This window comes from Otolemur garnettii, unplaced genomic scaffold, assembly GCF_000181295.1.
Source record: "Otolemur garnettii isolate 467f Iridium unplaced genomic scaffold, OtoGar3 scaffold00163, whole genome shotgun sequence".
NCBI classification, from domain to species: Eukaryota; Metazoa; Chordata; class Mammalia; order Primates; family Galagidae; genus Otolemur; species Otolemur garnettii.
This window is the reverse complement of record NW_003852558.1, coordinates 2106644-2121910: the sequence shown is the minus strand read 5'-3', so window position 1 is coordinate 2121910 and position 15267 is coordinate 2106644. Positions and strand designations below refer to the sequence as shown.

At 39.7% G+C, this 15267-nt stretch overlaps 1 long non-coding RNA gene across 1 annotated transcript; it reads right to left on the bottom strand.

Annotated features, from left to right (window-relative positions):
* Window positions 1-9717: 9717 nt before the first annotated feature.
* On the bottom strand, window positions 9718-14485 carry LOC111728499. The gene is made up of 3 exons (XR_002775773.1): window positions 14449-14485; window positions 13030-13032; window positions 9718-9777 (listed from the first exon to the last, which is right to left on the bottom strand). It is a non-coding gene; the product is annotated as an uncharacterized LOC111728499 (long non-coding RNA).
* Window positions 14486-15267: the final 782 nt, after the last annotated feature.

Sequence of the window (15267 nt, the reverse complement as noted above, 5' to 3'; positions counted from 1 at the left end):
GGCAGGTGGAGGTGAGCTCAGGGCCTTTGTGTCAGGTTTTGCCATTCTGAGAAAATATCTCACCCAGGTGACCTGTGTCTTCTCCTTAGGTGCTGATAGGAGACGTGGAAGATGCCATCTGCCTCCCACATGGAAGCACTATGGTGCCTCCTTGAGTGGTATACCTGGCCCCCCATGTTCTCTTCTATCCACTGAGGCCAGAGTTAGTGGAATCCACATACCTCCTCTACCTGGTACTAGAGTATGCATATAAACACTGAGAAGACCTGTAGCCACTGGTTCTTAATAAACATCTGCTTATTGATTTAGAATTATGTTGCTTCATGCAGACACTGGAAGACTTCCCACCTTCCTGTAGTCTTGTTAGAGCTTAATGTCGCTGTTTCTGGTCTCACAGGACCCAGAAGGCATCTACAGTCAAATACATTTTATAACTTCATGTTCTGCAAAGCTGAATCATGTTTTTACCATAGGACTTAGTATCTTACATTTTAAATATTCAAAAGGAAGATTTTGTGCCCAGGTATGTTCTAAATTTATTTGTTAAAAAAAAAACATTTTTATGGAATACAATTTTGTGCTAATGTGCTATGGAACCCTGGTCTACATAATAATTATTCAGACAAAAAGAAAAAAAAATTTTCTTGGTTATAAAGGAAATAATATGGGGTTCATCTGAAAGCCCATTTTTGTTTAATGTTTTTTAGAAAATACAGTGGTTATCTTCTGTGCAATTTCTTGAGTGCCAGAGGGAATGTCAATTTAACTGTGAGATGTCTTCTCTCTGATAGTCGAAGCCATTTATACTTCTGTGCATGCCACACATATACACACACTAAGAGTCCTCATCCCTTCACAAACACATCAGCAGGAGCTGCTGCCTTTCTAAGAAGCTGCCTTCAGTGTATTCATAGGCCCACAATAGACTCTCTCCACACCCCTGCGGATAAGCCCTGACAAGTGGAACTTGACTTTTACAAGCTCTGGTTGTAGGATTAGTACTGGGGCGGGATTTATTCAATAAAGTTTTATACTTAATCTTTGCCATTTGCTTCTAGATGAAGAAGGGGGAAATCCTGTGAACTAGTAATAATCCTTGTGCCTAAAGAAAGACCGTATGCAAAAAAAGAAAACGTTGATATTCTCATACTTGGCCTGGCTGGGCCCATGCAGAGCAAGGCTATAGATGTGCTGAGGATGACCTGCCTGCTACCATCTGAGTGTTCCTCTTAAACTTAGGCCTATTGCCTATGAGTTTATCTCTTTGCTCCTGTCTGCACTTCTTTGTTATTTTCAGCTTCTTCCTCACTTGGGCTAGTTTCTTAGGATCCAGAGAATTCTTATACTTTGTGCTCTTTGAATCCAGAGACAGCTAACCTTATAGCTGTTTGCTTTTGCTGCTGCAAGTTGGCACTAGGCATGAATTAAGATGGCCCCATTTATATAGAGGATTCTTAAAAGGTAACTTTACAAACAACATGGCAAAGAAGCAGCATAACAGTGAAAGTTCACAATGCCGAGTGTCATTACAATAAATGACTCTAACAACTATTTCCCTTTTCCCGCAGAGGGCTCATAATAAGTGTTCTGTTGAGCAGCTTATGCCTTCCATAAGGAGAGACCCTGTTTATCACACGCTTTCCTTTATCCTCAGCCATCTCAACCGCTCAGTATAGTGACTCCAAAGTATGTCTAAGCTACCCAAAATTTGGAAGTAAGATTTAATGATAGGAATAGGAATGACTTTTTTTAATTTATTGTTTTTATTTCCAGTTAATATGAGGGTAACAACAATTAGGCCACATTACTTGTATTTGTAAGGCAATATCTAAATTGTAGCTGTGTCCCTGGCACAGGACGTGTGCTACACACCTGCACATTATTCCCACTGGGAAGGAACCTGCTGGCTCCCATCCCCCTTTCACCTTAAATTCAGATGAGTTTTTCTCTCATATGAGCTTGTTGTTGTTAATCTACAAGTTTCACATTAGTATTGAGCACATGTGATGCCTGCCTTTCCATTTTTTGTGACACTTTACTCAGGAGAGTGGTCTTCAAATCAGTCTAAGTTGTGACAAAGGATACAAAGTCTTGATCTTTTTTTGGCTGAACAGTATTCCATGGGATACATATACCACAGTTTATTAATCCATTCATGTGTTGGGTTGTTGCCACATTTTTGCAATTGTAAATTGTGCTGCTATAAACACTTGAGTGCATGTGTCCTTATAGTAAAATGAATTTTTTCTTTGGGGTAGATACCTAATATAGGATAGCAGGATCAAGTGGAAGGTCCACTTTTAGTTCTCTGAGGACTCGCCATACTTATTGCCATAAAGGCTGTACTACTTTGTACTCCCACCAACAGTAAGGGAGTATTCCCTTCTCTCCACATGCATGCCATTATCTTGCTTTGGGACTTTGAGATGTGGGCCATTTTCACTGGGGTTAAGTGATATCTCAATAGGAACCTTTTTTAACTAACAATTAGGTCAAGGATGTAACAAAAGATTTTTATTCTTCTTCTGGGTATCAAAGTTAACATAGGAAATGGAGTGTAGAATAAAAGAGATCCAATCTTTTCCACTCTCAATGTGAGCTGGGTAGACTGATACAATACCTCTACCTACCTCCATGATGGCCACTTCCACTGCTCCACAGGTAGACACATGAGTACACTGTGATTGGTTCAGAAATGGATACATAACCTGAGATAAGGCACTGAGATACTAGCAGATATGGTTGGGTACTTGCACAATAACCATGTTCCAACTCACCCCCTCTTCTTTGCTAACTGCACTCTGACTTTGTTTAGACATAGGATAACCTGAGTAATGCCCCTGGGCACATTATCTAGCCCCAAGTGATATATGTTAAGATTCTTAAAACCATCAAGGTATAGGTACCTTCAAGTTTGGTTCTAGACCAGCTCAATACAGAAAACATCACAACAAAGTGAGTGACAAACTTTTTAGTTTCCCTGTGCATATAAAACTTATGTTTATATAATACTGTATAATACTGTAGTCTATTTAGTATACAATAGCATTATGCCTAAAAGGTGCACACCTTAATTTTTAAAAATGCTATCAATTTAGCATTCAGTGAATCATAACCTGTTTGTGGGTGGAAGGGCTTGCCGTGACATTGGTGGCTGCTGACTGATCAGGTGGAGGTTACTGAGGGTTGGGACTGCTGTGACAATTTTTCAGAATAAGACAACAGTGAAGTTTGCTGCATCCATTGACTTTTCCTTTCACAAAAGATTTCTCTATAGCATGCAATGCTGTTTGATAGTATTTTACCCACAGTAGAACTTCTTTTAAAGTTGGAGTCAATCTTCACATATGCTGCTACTGCTTTATCAGAATTTTATACCAAATTTACAGAATATTTTAAATCCTTTGTTGTCATTTCAATAGTGTATACAGCATTTTCACCAGGAGTAAATTCTACCTAAAGAAACCACTTCTTTTGCTCACCTATAAGAAGCAATTCCTCATCCCTTACAGTTTTATCATGAAATTGCAGCAATTCAGTCACATCTTCAGGCTTCACTTCTAATTCTAGTTCTTTTGCTATTTCCTCCACATCTATAGTTACTTCTTCCACTGAAGTCTTGAAACTCTCAAAATCATCCAAGAGGGCTAGAGTTAACGTCTTCCAAACTCCTGTTAATGTTGATATTTTGACCTCCTCCTATAAATCACAAATGTTCTTAATGTCATCTGAAATAGTGAATTCTTTCCAGAAGGTTTTTGATTTACTTTGCCCAGATCCATGTGAGGAATCTCTATCTATGACAACTATCACCTTAGGAAATGTTTTCTTTAACTTATAAGACTGGAAAGTCAAAATTACTTCTTGATCAATGAGCTAAAGAAGGAATGTTGTGTTAGTAGGCATGAAAACACATTAATCTCCTTGTATATATAGATATAGATATAGCTCCATCTGAGCTCCTGAGTGACCAGATGCATTGTCAATGAGCAATAATATCTTGAAAGAAATCTTCTTCTGAGTAGTAGGTCTCAACAGTAGGCTTAAAATATTCATGTCTGTTGAATAGATGTGTTGTTGTCTAGGCTTTGTTATTCCATATTAGAGCCCAGAGTAGACTTAGCATCATTCTTAGGATTCCCAGGACTTTTGGAATGGTAAATAAACAGGAACTTCAAATTTAAGTGAGTAGTTGCTTTATCCCCTAACAAGAAAATCACCTGTCTTTTGAGGTTTTGAAGCCGTGAATTGACTTCTCTCTATGATTGTCCTACGTGGCATCTTCTTCCAATATAAGGCTGTTTAGTCTACACTGAAAATCTGTTGTTAAGTGCAGTCACCTTCTTCTCAGCTAGACCTTCTGTATACTTTGCTGCAGCCTCTGTGTCAGCCCTTGCTGCTTCCCCTGGCACATTTAAATTATGTTTCTTTCTTTAACCTCATCAACAAATCTCTACTACCTTAACATTTCCCTTCTGCAGCTTCCTTGCTTCTCTCAGACTTCTAAAAAGTGAAGAGAGTTAGGTCCTTTCTCTTGTTTAGGCTTTGATTTAACACAATGACGTGGCTGACTTAATCTTTTATCCTGAGCTGTAAAAGATTCTCCAGATCAAAACAGCAATGAACCTGTTTTACTTTCTCATCTTTTATGTGCTCCTCAGTAGAGTATCACTTTTAATTTCCTTAAAGAACTTTTTGTTTACATTCACACATTGGCTAACTGGCTTAAAAGGCCTAGCTCTTAGCCTGCCTTGGCTTGACATGCCTTCCTCATTATGATTGTGCTTAATCATTTCTAGCTTTTGAAAAAAAAATTTTTTTTTTGAGACAGGGTTTCACTATGTCACCCTTGGTAGAGTACTGTGGTGTCTCAGCTAACAGCAACCTCCAACTCTTGGGCTTAAACTGGCTTAAAAGGCCTAGCTCTTAGCCTGCCTTGGCTTGACATGCCTTCCTCATTATGCTTAATCATTTCTAGCTTTTGAAAAAAAAAATTTTTTTTTGAGACAGGGTTTCACTATGTCACCCTTGGTAGAGTACTGTGGTGTCTCAGCTCACAGCAACCTCCAACTCTTGGGCTTAAGTGATTCTCCTGCCTCAGCCTCCCAGTAGCTGAGACTACAGGTGCCTGCCACAACAACTGGCTATTTTTGTTGCAGTTGTCATTGTTGATTTCAGCTAGCCCAGGTGGATTTGAACCTGCCAGCCTCTGTGTATGTGGCTGGCGCCTTAACCACTGTGCTACGGGTGCCAAGCCCTAGCTTTTGATTTAAAGTGAGAGGCTCAGCGCCTATAGCTCAACCGGCTAAGGCGCCAGCCATGTACACCTAAGGTGGCGGGTTCGAGTCCCCAGCCCGGACCCGCCAAACAACAATGACGGCTGCAACCAAAAAATAGCCGGGCGTTGTGGCGGGCGCCTGTGGTCCCAGCTACTTGGGAGGCGGAGGCAGGAGACTCGCTTGAGCCCAGGAGTTGGAGGTTGCTGTGAGCTGTAATGCCACGGCACTCTACCCAGGGGGACAGCTTGAGGCTCTGTCTCAAAAAAAAAAAAAAAAAAAAAAAAGTGAGAGACATGTGACTCCTACCTTCATTTTAACACTCAGAGGCCATTGTAAGACTATTAACTGGTCTAATGTCAATATTTTTATGCTTCAGGGAATAGGGAGGCCCAAGGACAGTACGAGAGATAGTAAGACGGTTGGTGGAGCAGTCAGAACACACACAACATTTGCTGATGAAGTTAGCCATCTTATACAGGCACCATTCATGGTGCCCCAAAACAATTACAATAGTAACATCAAGGATCATTCATAATTTACCATAACATATAAAATAATAATTAATATTAAAATATTTCCAGAGTTACCAAAATGTGACACAGAGACACAAAGTAAACATACGCTGTTGAAAAAATGACACAGATAGACTTGCTCGATGGAGGGTTACACAGACTTTCATTTGGTAAAATATGTAGTATCTACAAAGTGCAATGAAGTGAAGTTCAGTAAAGTAGGCATGCCTGTCATTGCATTCCCCTGAAACAGGACTGGGATAGCATAAGCATGTGACCTGATTCTGACCCAAAAGACATGAGCAGAGTCTGCTCAGTGACTTTTAGAGAGTTGTTTTGCACTCTTCAGAGCATACACAAAGCAGAGACCTACTCCCTTCTGCCTTTGAGGATTGTCATATGAAGATGTGACAGTAGGCATTGCTGTAACCATCTAAAACTATAAGGGAGAGGCCAAAAGAGCCATAAAGAAGCTGACTAAGTGCCCTGGCATCATTGATCCCTGAGTTAACTAACTCTGGAACTCTGGCCTCTACCTCTGGGTTTCTTGCCATGTGAGAAAAATAGCCCCTTTTATCCACTGTTTATGTTACTGTGGCCAAAACAATCCTAACATGACCAGGCTCAAACCTGGGACTCTCGCTGCAACTCTTAGAAAGTAATTCCTCTGCTATTAGTGTGACTAATAAGGTAGGAATTGACCCTGGATGCCACACCAGCCTCTGTAAAAAATGCAAAATGAGAAAATGAAACCAATAGAGAGGAGGCACTGCCAAGAGGCAGAAAAACACAAATTCCCAATGACAATGTTTCAGAACCTAGATCTACTTTTGCATAAAACTACCCCGATCTTTTTCAGTTATAAGAACCAAACATTCCCTTTTTTACTCGTATTTGAGTTGCATCTCTTCCACTTGTAGTTTAAAGAGACCTACACATACACAGGGAGGGAGGGAAAGAAAAAGGACTTTGGTTGGCATGACCCTAGCACAAGGCCTGGTACACAGTAGGCACTGAACAAAGTTTTCTGTATCTCTTTTATCCTTCAGGCCAATCATCATCATGGAGAATAACATTAAATGACTATCAAAACTTTCCAACCCCCTCCCATCACCAATCTCATATGGTCCACAAGCTTGAAATGGATTTTACCCAAGCACCATACAATTCCCAAAGCAAGTTAGAAAAAAAAAAAAAAAAAGGAAGTAAGGGAGTCAATGAATATGACATTTTCTTATTTTTCTTCCTACTTAAAGTTCTTTTTACATATTAAGTCATTCTAATATAAATTACCCCCAGCTGTTTTGTCCTCAAGTTCTGCCAAATGGCTGGGAGTCACTCCCAGCATTTTGTCAAATATAATCATATTCAGAGGCCACATCTGGTTCAGTCCTCAGTCATAGTGCATTTGTTTTATATGCTAATATTTGTCTACTCTGTAAGATTTCAAGTCCCTGGAGACTAGGAATAGGCTTCATTGAACGCTCAGTACCTAATGCAGTATCTTACACACTGAAAGCACCCTACTGTTTGCTGATTGAATAGCTGAATGAATTCAACATCAAAATCTCTCTTAATTTACATAAGAAAACAGAGTGTCTTTTTTTAAAAATGAGTCATGACAGAGAGCTAACCACACCAGATTATCTATCAAAAGTGGTTCTTAGTTGCAAGCAGCTGATTCTAACACTGGCTGGTTAATTGGAAAATTAGTTTATTAAGAAGATAATGAAGCCAGGCCTGGTAGCTCATGCTTGCAATCTCAGCATTTTGGGAAGCTGAGGCAGGAAGATCATTTAAGCTCGAAATTCAAATCCAGCCTGGGCAACAGAGAGAGACACCCAACACACACACACATCCCATCTCTATGAAAAATAGAAAAATTAGCCAGGCATGGTGGCATGTACCTGTAGTCCTCAGCCTACTGAGGAGGCTGAGGTAGGAGGATCACTCAAACCCAGGAGTTCAAAGTTCAGGGAAGGAAGAAAGGAAGGAAAGAAAGTTGCACTTAAATTTCTGTGAGGAGACGCAAGGCTGTGCTTCCAAAACAAAAGCCCAATTTCAAACCATAGAAATGGCCAGATGAGGAAATCTCCACCCCACTGAGCAATGGAGGCTTTGGCCAACAGGGATGCCAAAAATGGAAGCTCCATTCCCAGCACAAAATCACATGCTCTTGACGCCTGAATTGCAGACTCACATGGGTGCATCTGTTTGGCAGAGTCCCAGTCCCATAAGTGCACTTTAGCTGCACAGGTCTTGGAATTCGAGTCCACTTCTACCCTGGGGAGGAAAAATTTATCATAGAAGGGGTTTCCTTAAATATAGGAAGGCCACCCAAAAGATGATGAATGGTCATGAATATAACACACATCTGCTACTTTGGAACTTAGAATTCCAGGACAAGGTTATCTGTATGAATGATTCCCATATCACCTGGACCAGAGCCCCCAAAGGAAACAACAACTGACCCCAGGTCCCTCTGAGCTCACTGGGTCAGCTGTTTTCCCCTAGACTGCTCTCTAGCTTTGAGAAAATCAGCCTGGGAGGGATGGGTGGGGCACAGGGAAGAAACTAGACAGGGATGTGAGAAAGGTGTCTGGGTTTGGTGAAAAATTGGGCTCAAATAATGATTGGTTAAAAATGAATGCTAACCAATTTGCATCCATCATCTCACAATCTTGTGAGGTGGGTGAGATTTTACTTCACATGACATCAAAGAAACTGAAGAGCAGAGATTGTTCAGCTTGTGAGGGACAGTACTAGGATTCAACACCACACCTACGGGTGCAACGCCACACCACCCACCTTCTCTGACAGCCCACAGTGTACTCCAATAACATTTTTCTTTTTAAGTCCTCTGGCACTTGCGTATTTAAACCTTCTCAACTAAAATACAAATTATTTCCACGTATATATCCATCTTTCAATTTCCCAAGTATTATGTTACATTTTCCAAATATGCTTCTTAAACGAAACAACAGAGATTTTAGAAAAGCTTAAGCAATCTACAGTAATCTGTCTTTACTGACCTAGAACCCCATGTATTGCAATTGTTGGGAAAGATCTCTGTGGAACAATTCAAACAAATAATTATAGCATGCCACATAATACACAAAATGCTCTTTAACCAGCACAGCAACATTTACCCTGAGAGGCACTCGTTTTCTGTAATTACTGCTTATATGAAAATAAACTTCAGCTGAAAGCTATGAGAAAAATCAATTCAAAATAGAACCTCCAACCTGCCAACACTGTGGAGATGTTTACCAATATGTACATGCCATTTATGTGCACTGCCCACTGAAAAAGCACTAACAGTTCACAAATTGCTCCAAGAATAAATCTTATTGACAAGGCAACAAAATGAAATTGAAAACTGCACTCAGCTCTGTGATTTGTTGACAAATTATCCACAATAATCGGTAAATGCTGATTTCATGATTTCTAACAGCACCCACTCTAGCTGAGCGCTAAATGTAGTTTGTTGTTATCCCACAGTGAAGACATTGTTCCTTATTGTTACCTTATGTCTTTTAATGGAAGGCAGCTGTTGTCATGGCAAGACATAAGGATGAATTCTGGCTCTGGTTCTTACTATGTGTTAGATTTTGGGTAAATTATTTTCCTCTCTAAGCCCCATTTCCCCATCTTAAAACTGGTGTATCTCTGAATTTTGAGAGGGCAAAACTAAAGTTGTTAAAGAATAGGTATTTAATAAATGTTAACATATTATATACTCACAGCTTAAACTTCTACTAGAATTCAATGGTAGGAATATCACTTGCCAGATGAACTGATGTGCTCCCTTTAAATTGCATACCTTGCTTTATGACAGATCCTGAGAAGTCTAGATCTCAATTGTAAATTAAGAACATGCTTAAGCTTGGAGCCTGTGGCTCAACCGGCTAAGGCACCAGCCACATACACCTGAACTGGCGGGTTCGAAGCCAGCCCAAGCCCGCCAACAACAATGTCAGCTGCAACTGAAACACAGCTGGGTGTTGTGGCGCGCACCTGTAGTCCCAGCTGCTTGGGAGGTAGAGGCAGGAAACTTGCTTGAGCACAAGAGCTGGAGGTTGCTGTGAGCTGGGATGCCACAGCACTCTACCCAGAGCAACAGCTTGAGGCTCTGTCTCAAAAAAAAGAATATACTTAAACCTTCTCCCCCAGCTCAAATTCCCATAAATGGTAAGAAAAAAAATTTAATTGAAACAGTACTAGAAAATAAGACTTCGTACCCTCAATAGGTCAGAAATTATATAAATTCATAAAAAAATTAAAAGTACTACATACCCAACAAATATATACAATTATTATGTGTCAATTACAAAATAAAAGTCTTTAAAAATTAAAGTAGATGAGTCTATAATGAAGGAAAATTTAACAGCCAATATAGACATAAGAGGGAACAGAGAGGGGAGCCACCTATGGCTCAGTGCGTAGGGCGCCGGCTGAACTGCAACAAAAAATAGCTGGGCATTGTGGCGGGCACCTGTAGTCCCAGCTACTCGGGACGCTGAGGCAAGAGAATTGCTTAAGCCCAGGAGTTAGAGGTTGTTATGAGCTGTGATGCCACAGCACTTTACCAAGGACTATAAAATGAGACTCCGTCTCTAAAAAAAAAGAAAGAGGGGTAAAAGTATTTTTAGGCTCCAAGCTAAGAGACAATAAATGAATGCAACAGAGAGGATCCAGGGTAAATCAGAAAGGTGATTGGTCAAGGTACAGTTATCTAGTAACTTTGAATCCTTTGTTTTTATTCTTCTGGTGCCACACTTGTGCTCAAAGAAGGGAATGGTATACATTCACAAACATGTCAGTTCTAGTCATCAGCACTTGGGAGAGCACTCACTGCCACCTGGAAGAAAGAGAAGCCTGCTTGGAATCCTGGAAACAAGCCAGGTGACCAGATATAGCAGGGACAGAAAAGTTGCTCAGACTCCAGATAAGCATGCAAACAATCCCCCTCTTTTTTAAACGCAAAGTAATTCTGTGAATGAAGGCACATGCTCATTACATAAACTATCATTCAAAGAATCAAAGGTAATAGAAAAAAAAGTAATGAGACTTTAAAAGAAGTCAATATGGACCAGGTACAGTGGTTCACACCTGTAATCTCAGTACTGTGGAAGGCTAAGGTAGGAGGGCTGCTTGAGACTAGGAGTCTGCAACCAGCCTGAATAACATAGCAAGACCCTGTCTCTGAAGGAAATAGCTGGGCATGGGGGTATGCACCTGCAGTCTCAACTACTCAAAAGACTGAGGCAGGAGAATCACTGGAGCCCAGGAGTTTGAAGTTGCAGTGAGCTATCATGACACTATTGCTTTGTAACCCAGGCAACAAAGCAAGACTCTATCCTAAAATAAATAAATAAATAATAAAAGAAGTCAGTATGGTAGATACAGCTAAATCTTCAGAAGAATAAGAGAGAGCAATGGCTCCTTTTAACTTAGTTATTAAGTCCAAGAACTAGGGGGTTAAAAAAAAGAGAGAAAGAAAGAAAACCTCAATAAATGCTCTGAATAATAGAAAAGGTTTGATTTTGCTTAAATTAGGCTCAGTGCCCATAGCACAGTGGTTACAGCGTCAGCCACATACACCAAGGCTGGTAGGTTCAAATTCAGCCCAGGCCAGCTAAGCAAAATCAGCTAAAGAATGATTATTTATTTAGATGATGCAACTGAAGAATTCTCCCAGAACACTGCTCAGAAAGGCCCCAAAAATGGCAAATGTGAAAAAAGGTTGAAAAGTCCCAACATCTGGAATCCCAAAAGGAGAGGATAAAGAAAAATACTCATAGGAATTACAGAAAATAACAATTTCCAGAAAAGATAAAATACTCAGAACAAATGGGTTCAACAAATGTCTAGTAGGATGAATGAAAATAGACAAACATCTAGACACATCGAGATGAAGTTCAATGTCTGGAAGTAGAAATTGCCTACAAAGAAATAAACATCAGATTTTCATTAGTTTTTTCAATGGCAATAAAAAGAAGCAAAACTGAACTAAAGCTGTATTTTCAACTTTCTGTGATAAAATTATTATGATTTTGAAATTCTATATCTATTCAAAGTATCACTAAGAAATAAAATGATTTTAGATATGCAAAAATTTAAGAAATTTCCTACATATGCTTTACTCTCTGACAGAATACAGTAAAACCAGCCCTGACTTAAAACAAATTAAAAAAAAACCTAATTCAAGAAAAATAAAACACATATTTACATATCTATAAAGAACTAAAATTTTTTATTGTTAAATCTAAATAAATGCTGATTATAAACAAACAAAAAAGTAGTGACAATTCCAAAAGATGGTGGCTGAGTAAAGGAGGATGATTAGGATGGTGCAAGAAAATTTAGAAGAGAGGAAAGAAGTAAAAGTAAGCTAAACTTCTAATATGGCTAAGTAAAGGATGTAGATATAAATTAATTCTAGATGTTCATACAAAAATATGTTTATATATGTGGTTAAAAAAATTTTAAATTAGGCTCAGTGCCTGTAGCACAGTGGTTACTGCGTCAGCCACATACACCAAGGCTGGTGGGTTCGAACCCAGCCCAGGCCAGCTAAGCAACAATGACAACTGCAACAGAAAAATAGCCGGATATTATGGCTGGTGCCTGTAGTCCCAGCTTCTTGGGAGGCTGAGACAAGAGAATTGCTTGAGCCCAAGAGTTTGAGGTTGCTGTGAGCTATGACACCACAGCACTCTACTGAGAGTGACATAGAGAGATTCTGACTCAAAAAAGAAAATTAAATTAATCACTAGAAAACAGAAAATAGTTCCCTTTTAAACCAAAAAGGACAGGAGAATGGAATGTAGAAAATTCAATCTCCCCTCAAAGTCATAAATAGGGTTTAAGGCAGAGGTCAGGAAAGAGGAGAGAAAGAAAAGAGAAATAAAAATTAAGAATGCCACAATTAATTCAACCTAGAAGTAATCACAGTAAATGTGAAAGGGTTAAACAGTTTATTGAAAGACAGAAACTAATTACTTTTTTTAAAACTGTAGCCAAATGTTCATAATAAAGGAGCCTAAAATTACATGTTTTGGGACTGAAAATAAAGGGATAGAAAAGACATATAAGGCAAATGTTAACAAAAACAAAACAGGAGTAGCAATATTTATCTCCAAGAAAAGAAAGTTCAAGAGATAAAGTTCTTTCTAAGAGAAAAGACATAGGGAGAATGATTTAATTTTTCATTCTAATAAATACCTACCACACACCTACTATTTGCGGACACTCTTCTAGGTTTAGAGACTGTAGCTGAGAGCAAGACAGGTAAGAACCAGTTCTTGTGTAATTTAGTGGGATGGAGATGTTTAGTTCCACCCTCATGTCTGGAGGACTCAGGGCAAGAGTACAAATGCAAGTCTACATTCCCATGTCTATATAGCTAAAATTCAAAATTCAAAGAGATTATAGCAATTGATAGAGGGAAGCAAGATGGCCAACTAAGCACAGGTAGGATATGTCTCCTCCATGGAGAGAAACCAGAATAGTAAACAGATTCTCATATTTCAAACAGATCATCTAGGCGAGAATGCTAGGATTTGCTGGGGAGGTGATGGAAAGCACCATAAATGGGCAAGGAGAGGTTTAGAGGCAACTTACCCAGACAGGGACTGACTAACAGCTGGAGAACCTCCTGGACTCAGGGACTAACAATAAGAGAGAAGCACACGAGGCTTTACTTACTGACACAAATTCTTATGATCTCAGCTACAAGAGAATCCCCAACCCACACAAGTCTCAGGCCTGACACAGGGAGGTGCTTGGAATTTGCACAGAGATGTGCTAAAAGGGACAAGGAAGACCAAGCTCTCCAAGCACACTTAAGACAATAACTAACACGCTGTTGAAGGGTAGCTATGGGCCTGGAGACTAGCCTGCCAAATCCATTGTAGCTATTAGTAACTAACACAGATCTCTCGGGTCCTAGTGGATTGTTCTACTTCCACTCCTGCCACCTATACCATACCAGCTGCTCAGGAATCTTGGAACCTGCTCTCACAACTGGCCTCTGCTTCAACCACTAGTTTCTCAGCAAGCTTTCTGAAGGTCCAAGAATTGATCCCCCAGGACACACACCACTGCCAGTATTAGCTGCTCTCAGGCCTAAAATCAGACATACATGGCCCACTGCTTCCCCAACTGGAGCCCAAAGACTGGCTTGGCTGCCATTCAAGCCTCCTATAAAATTTCACCAGAATTTCAAATAGTAACCATTCCCTAAGACACTAAGAAAACACAGATACCACTTAAGAAATCATACAAAAATCACACTACTGCAAGCATTCAAAATCAAACCTAAAGTGTCCTATTCAGCCATCAACATGTTATACATCTTCAAGAAAAACATTCTCTCCTTTAAACACAATTTCAAAAAATTATAACAAGCAACTGCATGAACAGACATCAAAGGAAGGACATAGGAAACATAAAAAAGCAAGAAAATATAACTCCATCAAAGGACCACAATAATTGTCCAGCAATGGATCCCAATCAAAAAGAATTCCTCATAATGTCAGATAAAGAATTCCAAATATTGGCTCAGCACCCCTAGCACAGTGGTTACGGCACCAGCCACATACACCAAGGGTGGCAGGTTTGAACCTGGCATGGGCCAGCTAAACAACTGCAACAAAAAAATAGCTGGGCATTGTGGCAGGCACCTGTAGTCCCAGCTACTTGGGAGGCTGAGGCAAGAGACTCACTTAAGCCCAAGAGTTTGATATTGCTGTGAGCTTGACGCCACAGCACTCTACCAAGGGCAACATAATGAGACTTTGTCACAAAAAAAGAAAAAAAAAAGAATTGCAAATATTGATTCTACAATTGCTCAAGGAGATGCAAAAGAAATCTAAAAACCAATACAAAAAATCAAAAAATCAGGCAGTACCTGTGGCTCAAAGGAGTAGGGTGCTGGCCTCATATACAGGAGGTGGTAGGTTCAAACCCAGCCCTGGCCAAAAAAAAAAAAAAAAAAAAGCTGCAAAAAAAATCAGAAAATCATTTCAGGATGTGAATTAAATTTACCAAGGAGATAGATTTCATTTTAAAGAAAGAAAGAGAGAAAGAAATGAAATGAAAGGAAAGGAAATTCTGGAGCTGAAAAATTCATTAAGGAAATATAAAATACATTCAAAAATTTTAAAAATAGATTAAGAATAGAATAGATAAGCAGGAAAACAATCCCAGAACTTGAAAACAGACTTTTTGAAATAATTTAGCCTGTTAAAAATAAGAAAAAAAGCATTTTAGGCTCGGCATCTGTGGCTCAAGTGGCTAAGGCACCAGCCACATACACCTAGGTGGAGGGTTCAAATCCAGCCTGGGCCCGCCAAACAACAATGATGGCTGCAACCAAAAAATAGCCGGGCGTTGTGGTGGGTGCCTGTGGTCCCAGCTACTTGGGAGGCTGAGACAGGAGACTCACTTGAGCCCAGGAGTTGGAGGTTGCT